Source organism: Pinus tabuliformis, chromosome 4_1 (genome assembly GCF_031772625.1).
Source record: "Pinus tabuliformis cultivar Carrire ecotype Pingquan chromosome 4_1, CPIR1, whole genome shotgun sequence".
Lineage (NCBI taxonomy): Eukaryota > Viridiplantae > Streptophyta > Pinopsida > Pinales > Pinaceae > Pinus > Pinus tabuliformis.
The window spans coordinates 385,151,110-385,173,113 of record NC_142303.1 but is presented as its reverse complement, the minus strand read 5'-3'; the positions used below and the strand labels follow the sequence as shown (position 1 = coordinate 385,173,113).

Genomic DNA, 22,004 nt, shown 5'->3' with positions numbered 1-22,004 from the left:
TATTCCAGGTGAACGTACCATTTCTGGTGTCCATATCTACTAGCTTCATGTTGTTTAGGAAGTTCTAGAAGGCTATGGAGTCTCTGCCTAGTATTCTAGTCCCACCTTTTTTTCTATAAGATATCTAATCATATTAAAGTCCCCTCCTAGAATCCTGGGCATAACATGGTATCCTTCTCTTAGCTCCTCCAGTGAGATAAGAAGCTTGATTTTGTCTTTAAGTTTTTGAGTACCATATAAATTTGTGATAAAATAGACTTCCTTATCACCTAAAGGTTGGATCCCCATCGATAAGTAGTTCTTGGATGCTTCAGCATCTAGGATTCCAAGTTTCTGGGGGTTCCAAAGTGTGACAATCCCTCCCGTTGTGTTGTCTACTTTAACTTCTAGATAATCATACTTGATGAGCCATTTGCTATGTATCTCCCTTATTTTATCTATTGAACATTTTTTCTCCTGGATAAACACCAAATCTAGTTTTTCTTCTTTTATTTTGTTGCTAAGTTTTCTTTGTTTTCTTTTACTTCCTAAACCCCTAATATTCCAGGCTGTACGTTTCATTAAGAAACATTTGTAAATGAGTAACTAGTAAGATGTTTCATCTTACCTGAGTTGATCATGAGTTTCCCACACTCTATCAATAGCTTATTTTGTCTTTTTCTTCCTCTTTTCCTTCTTGGGTTCTTGGGAGCATGTCCTGATGTTGCCTCCATTGTTTTTACCCCTCCATTTTCCTGGCTATCATGGTTTCTTTTGACTCTAGAACCCTTTGTTTGAGATCTCCAAAGGAAGAGCTATTGTACTCTGTCGAACTCCTCTTGTGGTAGAGAATCAACCCATTTGGTGGTTCCCTGCTCCAATAACTCTTCTATATCGAGATTCTCCCTTTCAAGAATTTCCTGCAGGTCATGGTCCTCCATTCCAACCTCTCTTGGGGTCATCTCATGGTCCATGTCAAGTTCCATAGTGCTTGGTAAATCCTCCTTTAGTTTGTTGTTTTCAGGTACATCCTCCATTCTATCATATTTTTCCTTCTCTGCAGGACTATCCTCCAGTACCTGCTTCATCCCATTGTTTCCATCTTCTTCTTCTAATATCTTGAATCTGTTATGACATGGTTGCTTATCCTCATTGATTTTCTTCTGGTTCTTTTTCCCTCCTTTCCCATTGCCTCCCGCCTTGGTAAAGCCTTCGCTATCGTTGCCTATGTTGGTTTTGATGTTGCTCTCCATTTTATTTAATGGGAAGTCTCTGAACAGGTGCCTGTGTTCATGACATTTGTGATATTTGAATGGGACATGCTCATAGTCCACCACCTGCACCCATTATTCATCATCTAGAATGATTTTGTCTGTAAGTGCTCCAAATAGGTCCATTCCTCCACATATTCGGGCAAAGGAGGTGTATTTTCCTCGCAGACTCGCATCTGATATCTAAAAAAAATGACCTGATTTATTGCATATGGCTTTTAAGGATTCTGGCAGCCAATAATCTGAAGGTAGGGAGTAGAGTCTTATCCATATTGGTACTGATGTGAATGTCTCTCATTCCGGAACAAAATTCATCACCCATGGTCACATGTAGAGGCCTGCTGCAGCATAAAAATATGGTCCTCCTTCGAACACTCTATCTTTGTCCTCTAGGTTTGTGAACACTACTGTGAAGAAACCCTTGGACCCAAGGTGAAGATATATTTCCCCCTTAGGTTTCTAGTGGTTCTTTATCTAAGCATGCAAATCCTTCTCCGTTGGCCATATCCCCACAAATTTGCATATTATTGCATACACCTCCAAGTGATCCCTGTGCACCTGCAAAGCTAGATCACTTAAAACAACATGGGGTGTGATGGTATACATAGGTTTATAGAGTCCTGTCATATTATTGTGATCAGTTCTTTGTCTGCCTCTTATTGTTCACTTCTCTCCTCTGACTTCCTCTGGATTCTCCTCTTGTTCCTCTGATCCGATATTTTTTTGTTTTTCGATGTTGATACTCCTAGTTCTTGCCTCCAACGGTTTCTTGAATCGGCTCGAAACTGCATGGCTGTAGGAGGGAGTGGAACTCCCCCCTCCTCGCCCCTCTATGGTGACCAGCTCTGAAACCTTGTCACAAACCCTAGTTCGTCTCGCTTCCTCGCAACACCCTCACCTCAGCAGTGTCATCAAGAGAGTGACCAATGACTTTCAAGCTGAGTTATTTATTCCTTTTATACTTGTTATTCATTTTAGGTTTATCAGATACTATTCATTATTTATATTCATGATATTTTGTTAATTAAAGTGAATAATAGATATAATATTGGTATTGTCTCATGCTTTAGTTTTAAATATTTGTTTTAAGTTTATTAGATAACTTTCATATTTCATATTCATGATATTTTGTTCATTTAAAATGAATAACAGACATCATTTTGGGATGGTATCATACCTTAGTTTTAAATCTGGTTAACTTTAACTCTAATTATAAATAGTGATCCTAGCCCAAAAATTCGATATTCTAAATAATATTTATAATAGTTTTACCATAATTTTTGTTTATTGAAAATTTAAAAAAAATGTCTTTTCAAGTTTTTTATTTAATTTGAAACTTTAATGACACATCCTTCTCTCACCGTAAATAAAGAGAAAAATAAAATTATCTAAAAGATATAAGGAGTAGTTAAATATCTTAAAATTGAATTTTAAAAAATAAAATAAAAAATAATATAAAAATACAAGTAGTATTTCAATATTTTAAAATTGAATTAAAAAAACTAATATGATAGGTTTGATTGCTGAAGTTTATAATTTAAAAGCTTTTAATAGTTTCCTATTGTTATAAACAATATTCAAAACTTTATTGTTATAGATTATATTCAAAACTTTATTGTAAAGTAAAATGTCTCTAATGCGTAGAAAATACAGCTTGTAGTTAAACTAATAGTAAAAGGAATACATACATATATCAAAAGTTATTTGGAAGACTTATCTTCATTCTTTATATTCAAAACTCTTAAATTTAACTTCTTATCGTTCTTATTTCTAAAATGAGAGACAATTTCTGTTACCCCATATCTTACTAAGTATCAATTATTTTAAAATAAAAGATTTGATAGTCATGGTAAAATGGCTAAGTAAGGCAATATCTGAAGCAATCATTCAACTATGCACTACCTATTTACACTTTGGAACATGGCAAACCAATGTTATAATAGTAAAATCAATCTCATGTCTTGCTTTATTAACTTTAGGAAAGAGTTTGATGGAGTACCTAGAAATAATATTTTGAATAAATTAGTAGAGTTAAAGGCTCATTTGCATTAAAATATATTATTATAAGTTTGCATATGAATTTTATTATGCTATAGATATAAGTGAGCTATTATTTCTAAAACAAGAATAAACTCTTACAAGTTCCATAGGAAAATGATGCACTATACACTTCCTAAAATGTCATGGGATGAAAACAAATCATCTTTGTAATACTAAGAAATTAGTGTGAAATTAACGTTTTTCTAAAATGTCTTCGATACAACCATATTAAATTGGAATTTGGATCTATTTTCAGCAACGCTAAACTTCCTAACATATTAATTGATATTAAATAGAATTAAAGGAAATAAAGTTAAAAAAGAAGAAGAAAAAATAATTCTTTACCATTTTTCTTAATGGTCAATATACAAAAGCTTTCCTCAATGGAGAGTAAAAATCACAATCATTAAAGATATATAGTCTAAGAGGATATACACCCTCTAAAAATAGATACCCTCTCAATGATTAACACAAAGAATCCACCTCCTATCACTTTTTTGAATGCATAGTTTCAAGGGCGGTGGGCAATGCTTTTTAGTGTAACAAACCAAATGGATAGAAAATCCATGAAAAGTGAATAAAATTAAAATGTATAGTCATTGCTACCAAGGAAAAAATAGAATCACGAGAGTGTGTAACCCTCTTTCCAATTAGATTATGTCGAAGACATCAACTAAATTATTCCTTAAGAAATAGCCACCTTTATTTGATGCAAATTTGGAAAGGATGGAACTTAGGGCTATTTTGGTAACTTTTATTCCTTTCTCATTGAATTATATTCCTTTGAGGAATTCAACATAATTGGGGCTTGATTGAGGGATTTTTCATAGGTGAATATGATTTTTTTTTACACCAGCAAAATTTTAATTGTCATTGATTCTCAGGCACCGTAATATGCGGAGGGATTAACCAAGTTAATTCACAACAGAGAAAGCACCACCCAAAACTAAATTAATTGTGAAGAGAAAGAAACATCTAATGGAGTTTGAGGAATGCTCCTCGCCTCTAACCACATTAAACATAAAACTGTGTCCTTCCATGACCATACTAGCACATTTAAAATCCCACATGTGCACACATACTAATGCACTGACATTAACCGATGCCTGCCATGCCCTCCTAAGAATGAACCAGGTATTCATGTGATGTCGTCTTCGAAGCCACCAAAGAAACAATATCGACACCCCCATCAGTGAGATAAAGGAATGAAGTTATTAACAATAATATTAACTCAACTAACTTAACAATTTATTTATACAGATAATATAAAATTTTGTTATTAAGACTTTTATGATGATAATGTCAATGTTTTGGAGCCCAAAGTTGAGTCCATTTTCCAGAATAAGAAAGGATGAACCAAGGTAAACAATGATTTTCATCTAGAATGTAAATACACTTTTATTATTATGTAGGCATGTAGGCATGTCTTGCTTACCAATTGTAATTTAATTATACATAATTAATGGCTAGTTGATAGAGATTTAATGCTTACAAAATATAGATGAATTTTTTTAGTAATAGTAAACGTAGATGGTATTTGAAAGGTAGTTATGCCATTTTTACTTTTCAATTTAATTAAAAATATATTATAAAATAAAAATAAAATATATATAAATATTTTTGTTGTGAAATGAGTTATAGTTTCTTGGGCATGTGGTATTGATAATCCATGATATTGTAGCAAACCCTATCTAGAGGTTAAGAAGCTTCATAGTGAAGTGGGAGGAGGGACTTAACATATTTTTTGGCCCTTATTTTGTGTTGGGAAGAAGGATTTCATGACCTATGGTTCTGTGCAAGACCTCTATATGGGAATCATCCCATTGTAGGTTTCAACATATTTTCTCCTAATGGAGCTTCAAATTATGATGGTTTTGGTCTTGCCTTCCGTAGTATGCTAAGGACAGTATACAAAGTTTTTTTTATAGCTTCATGGTGTTCCATCCTCATAACAAGCATGATTTGTGTTTTGACTCCTCATTTCTATTCATAGCTATCAACACTCCCTTGGAATCATTGGCTTACGCTTGTCACCATTGTTTTCAATGACCAGTGTAAATCATTTTCACCATCGTTTTTCAATGCTGAGGAGAAGAGGGGGTCATTGGGACAAAGGAAGAAGGGATGGGTCGGGGATGTCCATTTCTACAATGAGAAAGCACACATGAGATTTAGAAGGTCGAAGAGGAAACTTAAATTGAATGTAGTTTCATTTTTAACGAAGAATTTATTGCAGAAGTGGGGAAATGGACACTAAAAATGGGAAGTAATTGGACTACAAATACCATGTATATGCAGGCTATGGATATTGGTCAAAACCATCCTGAGTTAAGTTCTAGTGGAATTACCAGAGGATCAACATGAAATCCTTCTTTGGTTGGATTAAATCCAATTTTAAATAAAGAAGTTGGACATAATAGTCACAAGGATGGCTTGAGCAGTGGCAAATTCAGAGTATAAATTTATAGGACAACAGCTATCCACCTATAACTAATTTTAGATGGACACCATCTAAATAATTGGTTATGTTGTCACTACTACTTTTGTTTAGTCTATGAATATGATAAAAATATTCACTATCTTTTTGGGCATGTTTATAGATGTTATAAGTTTTATATTTGGCAAGGTCAAGCATAATTACATTATTATATCCTAATGTGGCAACTTCTATTACAATTATAGACATTCACTATTCATATGGACTCCCCTTTGAATAATTAATTATCCTTTGAGTTTTCTTATGGGTTAGTCTATGAATATGGTTAAAATTTTCACTCTCTTTTTGGGCATCTCTATAGATATTAGAAGTTTTAGATTTGAGAAGGTCAAACGCAACTACTTTAGCATATAGCCATGTAGCATATCACCATGTAGCAGTTTCTGTTACAATACAGTACAAATGTTCACTCTCTTTTTAAGCATGTCTATAGATATTAGAAGTTTTTAATTTGAGGTGGTCTATCACAATTACATCAATATATCACCATATAACAAATTCTATTACAATTACAAATATTCTAAGTAGACGAAGTTTTTTAATTACAAACATTCTAAGTAGACGAAGTCAATTTGGCAATTTGACTTCTCTACTTTCTTTAGTAACAAAATTGTCGCACCTACAACTAAACACATCTCATTTTTTGATATAATATAATATCTAATCTTCCTTACTTATTAAAAAACAATAATAATTCAAAATTAAATAAAAAATTAACCAATTTTGATATTTTTTAAAAATTATTTAATTTATATAATTATTACTCGTTATAAAGATTCGGAAGAAATCTAATAAATTAATCAATCAATATCATAAAATATTTAATACTTCAACATTATTTGTGTTCTAAATTTGATTAAATAATCAAATATTATAATAAAATAAATCACTTCCATATAAATTATATATATTATATATTGTGGTGATTTGAAATATATATATCTATTTTTATATTGGGCCATACATTTAATGACTACAAACAGAGTATGCCATTCAAGAATATTATGAGCGCTTTCATTATTGCTATCATGATTGTTACATGTAATCATAATACACATTATATAAGATTAGGTGTGAATTGGCAATGTTTGATAAAACCATATACTAGAAGACCTTAAATTTTTTCATTATTGTTATCATGATCGTTAGATGTAATCATAATACACATTATATAAGATTAGGTGTGAATTGGCAATGTTTGATAAAACTATATACTAGAATATTATATAAGATTAGGTGTGAATTGGCAATGTTTGATAAAACTATATACTAGAATACCATAAATTTATTCATTATTGTTATCATGATTGTGAGATGTAATCATATTACACATTATATAAGATTAGGTGTGAATTGGCAATGTTTGATAAAACCATATACTAGAAGACCATAAATTTATTTAAAGATAATACTCGAAGCATGTGACATATGCCCCTCCAAGTAATGACGGTCGAAGAAAATGTAGCTTTTGTTTGTTTCTCTCACAACAGTCGAAGAAAATGTAGCTTCGTGTTATCTTATATGGTTGTGAAGTTTGGGGCTGCAGCATCTCCAGAGAAGAATCATGGAGGAAGATTGAGCAAATCCAGAAGCATTTTATAACTTATACCCTGAAAATTAAAAGTAATACACCCTATCCTATTCTCCTTATAGAAGCAGGTCTTTCTTCTATTGAGAGCCTAGCTATGCTCAGGTTTCTGATGTACAAGCACAAGCTCAATAACATAGACAATCATAGACTTCCTAAGCTAGCTTTAAATTCTAGCCAAAATCACCTAAGGCTTGGACACAAGGGCCTGGTTAAACTATTGGGAGATCAATGAGAATGATGCTTTGCAAAACATAAATAACATTAAAGATATTGTTACTTCTAAGTTGAAAGAAAAATTGTGGTGTGAGAAAGATTTAGCGTCTAAAAGAAAATTAAGTTATTATAAGAAGGTCATCAACCCCACCCTTGAAGATCAAAAGTATCTCTCTATTCTAACTAGCTCAAAAAAGAAAATTAATATTGCAAAGATTAGAACGAATTCTCATGAGCTCCATAGCGAAACTGGCCGCTGGGTAGTTCCTAAAACGCCATGGATGGAAAGGATCTGCCATATTTGTGAGAATGAGAGCATCGAGGATGAAAACCACTTCCTCTTAGAGTGCCCTGCATACAACCACATTAGATCTCAATTTCACAACCTTTGTTACAATACTGACCTTCCTAGCCTTTTACAATGCCAAAATTATAGTGAACTCGGGAGGCTTCTCTCCAAGCTTTTTGAGCATAGGAATAAAATCTTAAATCAAAATAAATAATTTGTCTTTTTAGGTCCGATAGATCATTATTTGGTCTCACCGGACGTTAACCACCATCATCATCATCAACTGACAACGTGTGACGTGATCCTACATCATGCTTCATGTGGCCCGAGGCTGATGAAATGGAGGCATCCCCACCAGATTCGTAAGCATCGCAATAACGTTTGCCATTTGAAGGGTTTATTATTGTTAGAGAGGTGAGATTATTATTTCATCTGAGGCAGCCATGGCGATCAGATCAGTTGGCTTTTCTTTAGCTGTAATGTTACTACTCATGGTGGTGGTGGGTGCGCTGAATACAGACTTAGTGTTGTATGTGTGTAGCACGGAGATTATCCCAAGCGGAAGTTCGTTCTATGGTCCTCTGGGAAACCTGCTCTCAGACCTGGAACAAAACATCGCCATGATCAACGGCTACGACTACAAGACGTCGAGCGCAGGGTCACCCAGTGCCTACGGGGAACCAATCTGCGTTCAGTCACTCACTGACTCTAATTGCACCACCTGCACCACCTGCCTTAATGCTCTCGGCGACAACATCTTGAACTTTTGCGGCAACGCTACTGGTGCTGAAGTTCAACTCTGACTGTTTCATCCGCTACAAGCTGTACAGCTTTAGTATCAAGTACTTTACTGCACTGCGCAATACCCTTCCAAAATAAAACCCAAAGGATTCTCTGAGCTGAGCTAGAGAGTCTCATCTCTGCATTTATAATGCTATCTTGCTTGAATCTGTGCCCGTCAATTGTAGATTTCAGAAATATCCTCAAATCTAATGGTCGAGAGAGAAGTCAGTTCTTTAACCCTCTCCCAATGGTATATATTTCCGAAATTTATAATCTACATCAAAATGCCATGTGATATGCCCTCAAGTATCTGCATATTCTTCATAAGAGGGTATCTACCTCTTTTTCATAAGTAAATAAACTGTTCAGCAGTCATCTATTTCACTTGCATGCCATTACTTCTTTTGTTTTTACCTATCAAAATATCTCTCTCTAAAGCTGCAATGACATTGAATTATTCATTTTACTTTACATGAATATACATTAATTTTAATAAATTTATTTTAATTTATACAATAATTTACATGCTTCGCAAGTATGCTATTATTATTAGTTTTTTTTTCTTTATTTTGCTTCCGATGTATGGAATAGTGATTTTCAGACTAAGTTATTAAGTTGTAAGGCTTTTCTCTATGGGAAGAATTATTTGAGATGCCAACTGCATTCATTGTTAGACAACTGAACAATGACTTTCAGTTACATTAAACACTACTTATTAATTATTAAACATAAACATGAAAATATTAAAAGAAAGAATTGTTAATTAATAAAACAATTATAATATTTAACACAATATTGCATAGCTCGTCATTAGATCTTTGCATTTGAGATCATATCCATTTGGGTTTTTCAGTGGCCAAAGAGGCCTTTTTGCATCATGTCGACCACATGATTGATATTTCTATGAGTTGTATCCCTCACATACTAGAGCTTAGTGCCCAAAAATTTAGAGATTATGTGCCTTAGGTGGTTTCTCTAGGCCCTCGCCATTGCCCTGCTAAACCCCAACTTGACCAGTATGAAATCACCATTAAAAGGGACCTTCCTTGGGTTAGATTCTGCATTAGATACCACCAATTCGAAAACATTGTTGATGGCATGAGAGATGATAAACAATTTATTAGTAAGATTCTACAATCGTATGCACTTTTTAATTCTGATTTTGGAGTCAAAGGATTATGTTAAATGATGGCTACAAATGGCTTCTTTCTTCTGCAATTCTTGAGGTATGAAAAGGGTATGATCTCTTTTTCAGTATACATTTCATTGGAAATTTAAAATCAGACCAAACAAACCCCTTTTAAAGATTAAAAATCGCATAAACCCATTATATACTTGATTTTTTTAGTGTTACAGGGATAGAAATGTTGTAACTGCACATTCAATATATGTTTTTGCCATTTTTCTAACAATGAAGATCTACTTGTAATTGTTCTTTAAAAAGCATAACTCTCGTAAATGACACCAGAACTTTATTTTCTTTCGTGCATTTTAAGGGAATTCTCCATGGAGTATGGCTCTCGCTTGATGTCCTTGGCTAGCAGGTATAAATATCGCAAGGATAGACCTGTATAATAGTCATTTGTAGTGGGGGAGATATTAGTAAGCTAGAAAATAAAATACCTCTCTTGGATTGAGCTTTTACATATTCCTATAAAGATTTGAATCCAAAATAATAAATTTAATTTCTGGTTATCTCATATCTTTCTTTGATATACATAATTGGTAGATGTAGCATGTGTTGTTCACTTGTGCACATCAAGGCCCTCATATAGGAGGATATTTTTATAATAATGTTATAAAGAACAAAACGATATTGTTCGGGTTACAAAGGAGAACTTGTAAAAAGATTGGTTTGATCACCCACGTCAATTTTCTCTTTTCAAAACCTAAATAGTAACACTAGACCATATGTGTTAGTCTCAGTACTCTAGATGCTCAAAACCTTGGATAATTGGGAGAAATAAAAGCATTTAATAAGGTTGTGGGTTCTCCATGTGACATGGATACAAAGAATAGTGTTGGGGGTTAGCCATGTGACATGGATACAGAGAATGCGTTAGGAATTTGGCAACAGATAAAAGTATTTGTAATTTGGTTGACCTTGATCAGTTTTCAATTCATATTTTAAGTTGGTTCAGAGATCTAAAATATTCATAAATGAACATAATTCAAATGGTTGGAATTTTGTAATTTTGGTATGGAATTTTGTAATTTTGGTATGGTTGGATATGAAAATTTTGAAATCCTACTCCAAAATGACAACAACAAAAGGTGTGGTTCTCTACATAATATGTTTGAATGTACACATGAAAATTTTTAACATTATTTTATATTTGAGTATAAAGGGTATAAACTTGTTCACAAGTATCCATAATTATAATGAGATTTGCATAATAGTATTATATATTATTTTTTGGGAGGGGCTCTTCACAATGAGTATAGAGATATGATTATGATATCATGTCTTTGAATACTTAAGGTTGTTCTATCTCAACTATGAGCTTTGTTTTCTTGTATGCAATTTTGTTAAATACTTATTATTTGATGATAATGAAGCTAACATGGTGGGTGAATACTCGTGATCTATGGTGTTTTCATTTTTTGTAAGAATATGCTGATTTTTCCACTATTTTTATTTTAAAACATATCAATGCATATTTGTTTCTTTCCACCATTTTGATTATAACCAAGAAAAAATATTATTAGATATCTAGTCTTTTTGTGTAATAAATGCACCCTCTTTCCATGTCATACTTTTCAGTAAAGTTGAGTTGGACTAAGTCACAATAAATTCAACCATGAAATAAAGTAAATTGTTAGAAATATTTTTAAATGTTTTTAATTTCTAGAAAATTTGTCCTAGCTCACTAGAAATGGTTTTTTAGTTTATATTTATTTTTTTGCAACAAACTATGCATGAAAGCAGTATGCATTCATAGGTTTCCTTTATCTTTTGATTACATTGATCAACTTTCATAATGTAAGAGTAAACTACCATAATTATAATTATAATAATTCAACTTCATATTTGGAGGGACATATTTCTTTTGCAGGTTGTTATTGCTTGCTCCGCTCTTCACCAACTTCGACAAATTGTCAACTTTGTTAGTTTATCATTTCCTTTTTTCCTAACTCGATCAATAATCTATCACGTGCACTAGGAAAACTGCTTTCCATTCTCCAAAATCAATGACACTATTGCATCCATTCCCTTCTTGAAAAGTGAACACTAGAAAATGCAAGAATGCAATGTCCTCTGCAGTTCAAATGATGTTTCAATGGTTTAGATGTGACATAATTGGGTGTAATATACTTCTTTATGAAGCTTATTACACAATGCGACATTTATTAAATTGTTCAATTATGAAATATTTGATCTTTCACTACTCCATGTCATTCTTATGCCCCTTTAGTATATTGTTGATTAAGGTACCTTGTTGATTAAGGTACAATGTCGATTAAGGATACTATTAAAATGATGATTAAGGATCTTATTACTGTCTAGCATTCACTGTCAATATCTCATCTTCTTTTTAATTGCAAGAGTAAACTTACAGTTTGCGAATGTGTGAAAATTGTTCGAATAATTTTCCTAATATAATTATGCATTATGCAATATCTCATCTTCTTCTTTCTTTTCCCTTTCTCTTTTCTTCCTCAAATAGTTTAAAATTTGAGTATGTAAATTAAAATCAATGATATAGCTCAATTCTGCAAAATTCAAATTTCAAACTCTCTCTCACAAAAATACTAATAAATAAACAAAATTACATAAAAGTTTCACTCCTATCTTCTTTGCCACTCTTTTCTATACTCCCGCCTTACGGTGTTCCCTTCACAACATCCAATGCAATATTTAGTTTACTCCTTTGATATACATATTATATTTGTTTTATGTTTATGATATAATATTCATGATTCATAGTTATGGTATTTTGTTAACGACTATAATTTTGATATGATATCCTATATTGTCAGTTGTAGTTTTAAATCTGGCTAACTTTAAGTTTGCTTTTTATAAAATATTCCTATACCAAGCTTATACATTAATTATTTCAATTTATTTAAATACATATCCTCCAGAATTTCTTACTTAAGATATTTCTCTTTATGGAAACCTAGGGTTAGGATACTATTAATATGAGGACTCAAAATATTTTTCACAACTTAATAGTGGGTCTCAGTGAGGCTCACAAATAGAATTTAAGTCTGAAATAATTTTAAGGAATACTCTACATATTACATGTTTCCTTACTTGTATTGTCACTTTTATTTTTAATGGAAGGTAACTTAATTATAACTACTAATGCGTTTTATTCCAATTTGTTTTTTTCCAAGCCTTCTCGCAAGATGTACTTTCTCAATTATTTCTAGTTTAATATCGCTCTTTTTGAATGTACCATGTATCTTATTTTTACGCTTAATTATTTTGTGCGAGGATAAAATTCTACAGTTTAATTCATAATAATTCTCCTACCATATAGGAAGTGCATTCTCTCTCTTATCCTTCATAATTTGAAACATAGGTCAGAAATATACATACACACACACACACATATATATAATCTTAATCAAATAGATTGTTTGAAGCTAAAAAATAAGAACATATATGTATCACTGTACATACTTAAACATGTTAAGGTTAAGATACCTAGAATTAATCGTCATAACTGCAGTAGTAAATAACGTCAAATAACATCAATAGAAGAAACTTATCAATTTATAGGAAAATTGTTGGACAGTTGGCATTATCTGGATGGCTAGTGACCTAGTGAAGGAATTTGCAAGTGTGTTGGCATTGATGTGAATAGTCATGTTGGGGAAATGTGTTGGGCATTTTGCATTGCCTAACTATTGGCTGGAGTGTTGGCATTGATGTCAACCAGACTAGCTTGGATGCTTGTCGCAACAGATGTTGGCAGTGATGGCCCAGGAGGAATCTCCATGTAGAGAATAATCACAATAGTAGGCTTATTGGAGAAGCCATAAACTGATGATTATAGTGATCAACCAGGAGGAAGTGCATTGTGGCTGCAAGCTTCATCCAAAGGATCACCTTGGTGGTTGTGATTCCAGTTGTCTGGAAAGTGAGGAAGAAGAATAATGTCAGAGAGCTTGGAGCCATCTTAGAGGTATAATATGGGCTTAAAGACTACATTAGAGCCTCTCCATTGGAAATTTCTCTTGAATATGTTTCCAACAATATGTTGAAGTCCAAAAATGGACTCCTAGATCAAATGTTATGGCTTGTCGATGATAAGGGACTTGAAGTCCTAAAAAATACTGAAATATTAGAGGTCTAACATATCAAATATTGACACATCGAAGCATCCATATTAGTGCATTGGTGATCGAAGGTCAAGCTATCAGCACATCGACGAACGAAGGTTAGCGTATCGACGTAGTAGGATATCAGAACCCCGGAGATTGGCGTATCAGCTTATTGGAATATCAGAGGCCAACATATTGAGAATATCAGAGGTGTAATACATTGTATTAGGTTTTATCACAGGCTGGAGGATATCGAAATCCTAGAGATCGGTGTATCAGAACATTAGCATATGAGAGATTGCAATATTAGAACTTTGTCAAGTGAGGAACCTTTAAAATATTGTGATATCGATAAGTGTTGATAAGCCTTTAAAAGCAACGAGAAAGGCAAAGGAATATTAACAAAGGATTTCCATGAAAAAACAATGTTGATGAGTCCTCCTCCCTCTCCTCTAGCAGGACACATGGTAGGATATGATTAAGTTCGATAAGGACACATGAAAACATGTGATTGGCATCGATAAAGACACATGGCAATGTCTGGTTAGCTCCAATAATGTACAGTGGCAACTAACATCAACATGACGTGGCAGTATGACAGGACACATGGCACACATATTCAACCTGATCAAGTAGGCTAATGGGCCAAAATTGGGTGACATGTGTCTCCACTAAGAAGTTTCCATGTGGAGTGATGGAATCATATCGTAAGTCGGCAATCGGAGGTTGAAGACATCAGAACTTTAAAATAGCTGGAGTTTGGAAAAGTTTCGATATAGAGGGGCTTTCGATATTGCGCTAGTGCATGGTCGTTAGAGGTCGAAAAACCAAGGGTACAAAAGTAGTTAACAAAGGGAGAATGGCCCTCGACAGGAATCTAAAGGCGAACCATACTCTTAAGCGGCAGGCCACATGCAAAAATCCTATCGTGAGATGTGCACTATGAGGGCTAAGTACAAGGAGCTCGACAATTGGAGGATTAGGATATCAGAACTTCAAAATAGTTCGTTATTGAAAATGCTTTGATAGAGGAGCTTCTGATATTGGGTAGGTTCTTGGTCATGAAAATCCAGAGAGCCAAGCACACAGAGCGTAGGAAAGGAAGATTTCCCTTGGTAGGAACATTACACTACTATGAAGTTGCGATGTGGAATTTATTTGGTAGCACAGTACATAGAGGTAAATGTGTATGGGTCGACAACTATGATATTGAATATAGAGGCAGAGGAGTTGGTCTCAAGAGTAAAGGTGATTGTCAGAGATTGTTGAGGCAAGGAAACAAGGACCACCATCTTTAGGAAATAGTGTTGGGTCTGCCTTAAGGTCATCTGAGAATTAATCTCTCATAATGGAGCTCCATGTAGTCAAGTGATGAAGGACTACAAGGCTGATCACTATTTCTGCACTATGTCAAGAAACAAATAGGAGATACAACAATGACAAAGAATTCTATGCCTGAGTACAGTTGAGAAGCCATGACGGAGTATAACCAAGCTGTGCGAAACCATGAATAAGAATAGAGAGCCTCAATGATGGGAGAGTTGCACACAAAGAGGACCATGCTTGGTTGGTGTGTGTAGGTGGACTCAGAATTCATTCTCAGTGTGGAGAAACTGTTAATTTCTCATTCTCATGGTTATTGCAGTGGAAGAGACCAAGAAAAACACGACAAAAAAATGAAAGATCGATGCTAAGGTACAATCATGTAATTTGAATGTAGGACATAGTGGCAACATTGATTGGGGGGTAGCAGAGGAACAAAACCCAGGATCTCAAATGAGAAAATGTGAGAAAGCAACATAGTTGCAAGTGAGCTAACTGGAAATCTTTGAGTGTGTCCATGACAGTGTAAGGTTGAGTAAGAGCTGGTTCTGTAGAGTGAGGCCAAGAGTACCTATGCAGAGGTAAGAGATTCTGAGAGCTGCATTATTGTGAGTAAAGGCAAAAGTTGCATGTGCACTGTGTGCAAGAAGGAAGTTGCCTATGTGCTGCTATGAGGAAGGTTGTAGTTTCCTGTTCAATGTGAGAAAGGATGAAGTGGCCTATGTTGTTTGATAAAGGATGAAAGTGGTCGTGATGTGAGAAAGGATGAAGGTGTGTGTGTAGAGAAAGAAGGTCGAGAGCTAAGTGATGAGCCTAGGAATTGTAGCAAGAATACTGCAACTCCCAGTGCTACTAGCTTTACTTATCAACCTAGGGTTCATACAAACTTGGAAGCGACTATGCTATATACACAAGTAGAAGTAAAGGTATTTCCTATTGTCACTACTCATCTGGAAAGTGGGGGTTCCAAGCCAGACTTCTATAGGGTCAGAAGAAGATTTATTTTGATGGAAGGAGAGCAAAGCTATTCCAGGGGAGAGCTATTATATTGTAGAAATGAAGAAAGCAATCATGTAATGCTAAACTCACACTTGACATTAGCTAACCAATTAAACAACTATGCTAAGCAAAATTACTAGGTCGATCACTAATCTAATTCTACTTATCTAAGTTGCAAAAGTAAGAGCATCAAAACTAGACTAAGAGGTAAGCAATTGAAACTAAGCTGAGTCTATGTCTAAGCGGAAGAAGTAGTCGGAGGTCAAATTGGTGAAAATAGGACGTGAGGGCGCAACATCGCCTAAGAATCATTGGATCAAGTGGGTGAAAGGTAAATGAATAGCTTAGATCAGCTTGCAGGGGGTACGTAGGTAGATGGATGAACAAGGTGAACCAACAGGATGAATAGATGAGATTATATCATGCGGGTGGAGTCAGGAGATGGAAATACAAGACTAATCAACAGATGGATGGCAAAGATTAGATCGCAGGCAAAAGAAACGTGCGGAAATGGTATCGGGTGATGTGATGGTCGTTAGATCAGGAGACATATTGACGATGGAGATTGGAGCACTTAAAGGAATGTGCAAAAATGAGGGAGTGAGTTTAGAGAGTGGTAAGCAGTATATCATGTGCCCTCAAAGATGTAAGTGTTTTCCTAAAATTTTACGCAATTAGCCTCCACGACTGACATGTAGCATGGGGAAACCACCCATTTCACGTGCCCTTGGGTGGATAACAATCAGACATAAATCCATGCGATATCACACGATGGCCGTCAGATCTGGTGAGGCAGATCAGTAGTGAAGGTTTGACCGAGCTAGTTGGTGAGCGGGTCCGCAATAGCCGTCGGATCTGACAAGGCAGATTGACAGTTGGGATTTAAAGTGCACAAGGCCAAATGCTAAAAGTGAATTTGGGCAGTGATTTGTCAGTTTTGTTGTGTGAGGCGATCCACAGTTAAAAACTATTTGGACGTGGATTAACAGCTCCCGCTCAGCTTTTCATGCTAAATGAGAATGAAATGGATATGAAGGGAGATCAAATGATGGGAAGAGAGCGAAGGAGAAGATGACCATTAAAGGAATAGAGTGATATGAAGTGAGCTTGGTGACGATGTTAAACAACAAACTCCCTGTGAAAACCAAAACCCTATGTTTTTTGGGTTGCTGTAGGGTTTCTTCCTCACGTCATGGTCCCAAAGGGAGGAGGTGAGGCCGAGACACTTGTGGGAAACCTTGTGGATCTTTCCTTTGCTACCATGCTAGTTGGATGAAAGCATAGATGAAGCAAACTGAAACACAACTAATCTATTCTACCCTACTGTAATGGAAATGCAGCTACTTAAACAAATGAACAAAAAAGCAGGAAACTACTTAAGTAAATGAATAGAACTAGAAATATGTGTTATCATGCTATATTGGGAATGAACTTACTAAAGCAAATGAACAATCAAATCATGCATCTATGCTACTACTGTAATGGAAATGAACTACTTCAACAGATGAATAGAAAGCTATGCTACTTAACAATACAATAAAGAGGAGCTTTGGCTGCTAGGGTCGGGCCCTAACCCAAGAGCTTCAACCCTTTGAGTTAACTCAGTGCTGGCTCAGAAAAAAACTCATCTTCATTATAAAAACACTGTATTACATCAAGAACTGTTACAGGTCTAGTTCTACAGTCAAAAGTTTGAATTCTTGCTAACTCTTGGTAACTGACTACTAGTGACTACCTGTGACTAAAAAACCTGAGGTCCTCAGCCTCTCTATTTATACATTTGAAATCTCTAATGAATTTCTTCATAAATTAGGGAGGCACAATTCCTAATTCAAATGGTAAACTTGTCCTTTCCCTTTCACTAGCTCAACTGCCTTTTAGTAGGGAGGGTTAGCTCCCAACTCGAGATGAACTCGTACTTTCACTTTCTTGGTTGCCTTCTAGTACACCTGATTTGGTTGTTTGCACCTTAAATTTCTTTGCTACCTTCTAGTACACCTGATTTCGCTGTTTGTACTTTCAGCTCATGGAGGGATATTTGAATGGAGGGGAAATGAATGAGGAGGATTTACCTCCTGTAATTCCTCTCCCTTGTCCCATTCGAGTTTTTACCAAGGTCTTTTCCCATAGTTCCTTGCTTTTATCTTCTTATCCCTGCATTTTCCTTGCTTTTATCCTTTATTCATGCATTACATGCACATTAGACCATAAAGAAAAATATCCAACTCTAACTCATCTCATAAGCAAAATATAATCAAAAGTATGCAATAAGTTGTGAGAAGTGTTGGTTTGACTAAGCTAGGAGGTGAATTAAGGTCAATTAAGGCCCATATGATTACTCAATGATGATTCTCATCACTAAGCCTGTGTTGAGGAGAGAAAAAGGCCAATATTTGAGAGCATGATGATGGAGAGAAAAGAAAAATATGTATGGACTATGATGAGTGACTGTGGTTGAGAATTTGACTGTGGATGAGTGACTGTGGTAGAGTGTTCATACATGAAGTTGGTGGTTCCATCTCTAGTAGGTTCTTGAGAAGGCTTGGGGGTTGGTGCCTCCTCCAATTTGGCTTGCAAAGATCCAAGGAGATGCAAGTTGGTGCTTGAAAAAAATCCATGAGGTTGGTGCCTCACATGGCACTTTTGGTAAGCTGGACAGGTGTCTACAAAAATAGGGAGTTGGTGCTTCTTTCTAGTCAATACTAGGAAATAATCAAAGGGAATTGTTGCTTCTTGTGAGTGCGTGATCACAAAACATATTGATGTAATAGAGTAGGTGCTCTTATTTACGTCAATAACAACAACAAAGTTTTTTTGGTTTTTTTCCGAAAGGGTTTCGACATAAAACCTTGTGTCTCATATGTATGATGATCATGGTGTGTTCTTGATTGTTGATTTCATATTGCTGCTCATTATATGCATGGTTTCTAAGTTTGAATCATAAAAGTAAATTGGCATGAAGAGTTAAAATTAGCCTTAATATTGATTCAACCCCCCTCTCAATATTATGATTGTTTCCAACAATTGGTATTAAAGCCACATTCCTTCATAAATAACTTAATCGCTAGAAGGTAGATCGAAGGGAAACAATGGATAATCAACCTTGGCTAACAACAGAAGGAGTTCCATTTTTATATAGATTAGGCCATGAGATCTCGTATGAACTCTAGAAGATCAGAATGGTAACCTACTTAATGGCCATGGATGCTAATATGTGGCTCTCCGTATTGATTGGAGAAAAGAGTGAGTAGAATGAAGAAGCCCAGAAGATTATCATGAGAGGGTTATCTAAGCCATATGTTGATAGGGTGAGGCATTGTGTGTCAGCAATGGAAGTTCTGGACAAACTGCAATGTCTGTATGGATATAGCCATGTGGTTGAATAAGAGGTTGAGGGGCCCGGCTTCCCTAGCAATGAACCATGAAAATGCAGAAGTTTCTACTCATCACACTCCTTTGATGAGGAAGAAGTCTCAGAAGAGAGATCATGTTGCTCAGAAGCTAGCACCTCTAGTAGTGAAGAAAAGGATCTAGATGAAAGGATATTTTTTGAAAATAGGTTGATCACAGCTCTGAAGGAGATCAAGGACCTATCAAAGGAAAATCTCAAGTGAGAACAAAAACTAAAAATATATGAGCTTGAGAATGAGAAGTTGAGAAAACAAACGGTTCAATTAAATGCTCAAAAATAAGAGGCTAGCAAACTGATTGGGATGTTAACCTATCAGTTGAGTGAGAAGGAAGCTTACTACGAGAGACTACAAACTGAGGTAGTCTCATTGATACATCACTTATAAAAGTAAAATAAAGAATTATCTCAATATCAGAAGCTAAAGGGAGTCTAAGGTTCCGACAATAACAAAGAAAGAAATGTTTTTGGATAACAACAACAACGAGGGAAGTGGCATAAAAAAAAGAAGGAAATGCAGTAGCAAACGGCTAGGAAGCAGCAGTTAATAGGGCAGAAGAAGGCTAAGAAGCAACAACAGGTAATGCAGCGGAAGGCTAAGAACCAACAACAGGAAGTGCAACATAAGAGGGAAAGGAAACTACAAGAGAGAGTTCATGATATCAAGGCAAGCTGCCACCAAAAGCACATGAAGAGCCAATGAAGGTCCTTTCCTACTCAAGGAAAAAGCCTTCAAAGAAAAGTTAAACTCTGTAGTCGAAATCATTTTTATTGGTTTTGTTTTTCTAGCAATAATTATCGACATAAAGCCATAGATTGTAGATGGCATGTAAGGAAACAATATGTGTTGGGTAGAAGCAACCCTAAAATGCATAGAAAGGCTGGGAGAAGGCATGTAGGGCACAAGAGGATTTTAAAAAAAAGGTGTGTCAAAAAGAGTAACTCCTCTACCCAAGTGTTAAGCCAGGTTGAATTCTATAATTATGGCAATCTCGTCCACAAGAGTGTTGACAACAGAAATGAGAAGAAACATATTTTTTCTTAGCATATGCATGCGAATGTAGCAGCTTGGGATTGGAAGACAAGGAGAAAGAATAAATTTGAAAGGTAAGAGTTTGTCTTCAATTCTCTATGTCATAAGAGAAACATGAAAAGAGGAGGAATAAATCAGAAGAATGATCCTCCCACTTGTGTAATGGACCCCTCTCTAAGGAAGAAAGTCTCAAACTGGATTTGGGTAATGAAAGAAGAGGTGAAAGAGAAGTTTCTTCAAGTCTTGCGCAGTCAAGAGAAGATCCAAACATGGGCAAAGAAGAATAAATGTTGTAATTCTTATGTTAGGACTCGACCATTAAAGCTTTGGAGGAAGAAGTGGGATGATCTTCTCAGGGGGAGGAGATTGTTTGTTTCTCTTCAGTAAAGGAAGAGAAGGGCCTCAAGAGAGGCCAAATAAGTAAAATGTAGGAAGCCAAGGAGAATGAAAAGAAGGTGCATATGATTGATGAAGGTATGGTTGTGTTTTCTTGTTGATTACAAGAATGAATTGGTATATTTTGAATGTATGAGCATTGAAAAAGAGAAGTGCATCTAGCATGAAGAGTACACAACAATATATTTGTATAAATTTCACCTGTAGAACAAACTGATATATGCAATGTCCTAAAGCATAATACTTGTTCTACTTCTACAAAACATTAAGCGGAAGCAGAATCGAAATCCTGAGCAACATCATGTAGAAACATGCATAATTAATCAAGAGAATTAATCACAAGTAACATAAGATATATCTAGGGGAAGGCATCAGCATAAAAACCCAACCATGTATTATCAATCAAGTGGAAATCCTCTTCAACGTACAAAAAGAATCAGCTCAATAGCTATCCTGCTCTCTCTATAAGCAAAAGATCTTGATGATCTTCAATCAGAAGATGGAAATCATCGACTACCTAGGTCTCAGTATATAGGCTGAAAATTGACCTAATCATACCTACTGTCACCTCAGGTCCACCTACATAGTCATAGAAGAAAATAGATTTCTTCTTCACGCAAGGAATACTTACTAGAATTATCCTAGCATCTGATAGTGCACTGTCCCACATCTAATCTCAACTGGGTCTTTGATAGAACTTACATTCAATAGTTATCCATGAGTGAATTCTCAGTTATCTAAAATAATAGTTGTCACAAGCATGCAAGCATTAACAAACTATATTTTATTATTTTAACAACTTGTTAAAATAATCTAACTGGACTTGACTAGTTTAAACTAAGTCAACTGATCCTCTCAATATAGAACTCATCCTTAATTCCTCAATCGGTGGAGCAAATCAAGGACA

At 35.0% G+C, this 22,004-nt stretch overlaps 1 pseudogene; it reads left to right on the top strand.

The window, feature by feature from the left end:
• Positions 1-8,323: 8,323 nt before the first annotated feature.
• LOC149175903 (antifungal protein ginkbilobin-like protein pseudogene) lies at positions 8,324-8,683 on the top strand (annotated as a pseudogene).
• The last annotated feature ends 13,321 nt before the right edge of the window (positions 8,684-22,004 follow it).